The 2,904-nt window shown below is 37.5% G+C and overlaps 1 protein-coding gene across 4 annotated transcripts in view; it reads left to right on the top strand.

The window, feature by feature from the left end:
* The first annotated feature begins 705 nt into the window (after positions 1–705).
* LOC144054040 (N-lysine methyltransferase KMT5A-A-like) overlaps positions 706–2,904 on the top strand; it is a 9,325-nt gene continuing 7,126 nt past the window's right edge. For 3 of the 4 annotated variants that reach the window (XR_013294588.1, XR_013294609.1, XM_077569165.1), the window contains exon 1: positions 708–2,904. This exon is cut by the window's right edge and continues 320 nt beyond it. The gene's annotated coding sequence lies outside the window, so the exon portion shown is untranslated. The other variant, XR_013294613.1, reaches the window with a different exon arrangement.

Here is a 2,904-nt window from a genome sequence, read left to right on the forward strand (position 1 = left end):
GTGAGCTTTTCTTCCTCGCTACCTGCCTCTCTCTCATCTACTGTTCAAACAACAGCACACTAATGACTAGTTTGTGTGACTCTTACAAATTGACGAGTGAAGTACCAACCAATTGTTTTCCCTCCATTTTCTGCACCATAAAAAAATCCTGTGGTTATCAGTGTGTGTGTTTTTTCAGGAAAGTATTTGACAAATCTGTTTTTGAAGGAAAAAAGGTGTAAGAAAAACAAGATAAGAGTGCATGTGCTCTCATATCGTTAGGTAATGTTCTGTGATATGTGTGAAAATCAGTAAAAACTGGAGAAAACCAAAATCGCCTCTTTTCTATTGTCTATCAAAGCATGTTAATCCTTGGGACGCTTTCAGATACAGTACAATGAGTGCCGCCAGAGTTATGTCATTTCTCAGCAATCTTCATATAAGCATGAGACATGTATCCCTACGTCTCATGCAAATTCCCCGTCCAAGAAGGCTGCAATTCTGAAAGCTGTTATTGTGACTGTTAAAAATACTCTTATCTATTGGTGCAATGGGGGCTCACTGACATTGGACAGTGAAATGTTGCTTTGATCCGGTAATAGTGCTCGGCATGTGTGCCCTAATTACTGGATTATTGCTGAAACTGTGCAGGTCCTGAATGACATTAATGCAGATTGCTTGAAAGCCGCTAAGCCATTGTGAAACATATTTTACACTGTGTGTGTGTGTGTGTGTGTGTGTGTGTGTGTGTGTGTGTGTGTGTGTGTGTGTGTGTGTGTGTGCGTGTGTTTGCCTTTGTGTATTATGAGGACATTTCACCTGAATACATGCCGTGCTGCGAGGACATTTTGAATTATGAGGACACAGCCCATGTCCTCATAATTATTTCAATGCAGAAGTGCTTCTAGGGCTGTAGAAGGCTTAAATCCAAAGTTTTAGCCAATGTCCTTGTAAAGCATAATTACGTGAATTTGTGTATTTTTGTGTATTTGATGGCGCCCCCTGTAGGAAGGTCCTTGTAATGCACCACTTCATGAATAATTCACACCAGTGTATATTTCACAGCATTTGATTGGCTGACCATCACCTGTCCTCACAATTACGCACGTCTCCATAATTCAGTTTTTTCTCAAAATGCTGTGTATTGTGAATGTTTGTCTGTAGACACAGAGCCTTTTTTTTTTTTTTTTTTTGCAGCCACCATTACCTAAGTAAATAATTAAATAATGAAATACCCTATGATATTTAATTATATATTTCAGTATTTAATTCTTTCAGTGGTTGTTTATTTAAAAATGTACAATGGTTAACAGCAGAGACAGAGAAACTGTCAGTGCCGTACATTAATTCATCATTTAACATCCCACCCTGCCTTTACAGTATAACATCTTTCTGTACACCAGTGGCCAAATGTTTTGAGAATGACATTGATTTTCTAAGAATCTGCAGTGCTGACTTATTATTGTTTTTTTATGATGGCAATTTGCATGTACATGTACTCCAGAATGTTATAGTGATTAGATGAATTGCAAAGTCCCTATTTGCCATGAAAATTAAAGTAATTTCCTTTAGTGACCTTACAAACTTTAAGTGAAGAAGGCTTCAGGGCACCCAAGAAAATCCAGCAAAAGCCAGGACTATCTCCCAAAGTTGATTCAGCTGCAGGGATAAGGACATCACCACCAGTGTAGAGCTTGCTCAGGAATGGCAGTAAGCAGGTATGAGTCCATCTACACTCATGGTGAGGGAGTAAGACTTTTGGAGGATGGCCTGGTGTGACCAGTGAAAAAGGGATTCCATAAACACAGACCAAAATAAGGAAAAAAGAGTTACAGTTATTTTCTCTGATTAACCCCCTTTCCAACTGTTTGGGGCATCCGGAAAAATGCTTGTCTGGAGAAGAAAAGATGAGCGCTACCATCAGTCCTGCTTCATGCCAACAGTAAAGCATCATGTGACCATTCATTTGCAGGGTTGCTTCTAAGCCAAGTTACTGGGCTCGCTCACAATTTTGCCAAAAAACACATGCGTCCATTACTAAAGTATAGTACCAAAACATCCTCGGACAGCAACTGTGTGACAGCAGCAAGGTTATTTTATTTACTAAAGCAAAAAAATACTTTCGTTAATGAAAAAAAATAATAATAACTTTTTAAAAAAGCAAACTGAAATCACATTAAACGATTACAAAATTATCTATAATTCTAGCAATAATATCCTTTGTTTTCGTCTGTGGTAATTAATTTAGTATATGAGCCTTTCGGGTTAATTTTAAATGTGATCTATTTTTTTTTTAATTGACACTGTAAATCATAGAACAATAGCCACTCTTATCAACAAAGTTCATAATCCAACACTGAACCAATTTGTTGATTTAAATGTGATTTATTATATTGCCCGGAGTACGGAAGTGACGTCATCTAGCAGCCCCGATAGAGAACCGCCCCCGGCTCTAATTACTTCACGAGACGTGATGGCAGTGTAGCTGTGCTAATGAGGTAGGTTTGAAGCTCGAATTTTTCCTCCAGAAACTTGTTTATTTTAATGTTGGTCGCTTGTGTACATTGCTGAAAATGATTTATAATGCAAGTCCAGTGTAAGTGCAGCTAAGCTAACGTTAGCATACCTAACCATCTGTTGATTATGATGGTTGCAGCTAATTATTTAGAATTGCTACGCTTTTGTTAGCGACGGTTAGCTCAGTTAGCATAGCAGAGCTAACCGTCTGTTGAGTAAGATAAATGCTAATTGAAATTTTTAAGAGGAAAGCAATAACAGGTTGGTTTGATAGGCTGGTTTGTGATGTGAAAATATACAATGGTTTAGTATTACCAGTACAGTATAAATGAAGTATTGGTAAATTGCTGCATTTGTGTTTACTTAAATTTGTTCTTTAAATAGAAATATTTCAGTAAAGTCTGTTAG

The sequence above is a fragment of the Vanacampus margaritifer genome, chromosome 1, assembly GCF_051991255.1.
Source record: "Vanacampus margaritifer isolate UIUO_Vmar chromosome 1, RoL_Vmar_1.0, whole genome shotgun sequence".
Lineage (NCBI taxonomy): Eukaryota > Metazoa > Chordata > Actinopteri > Syngnathiformes > Syngnathidae > Vanacampus > Vanacampus margaritifer.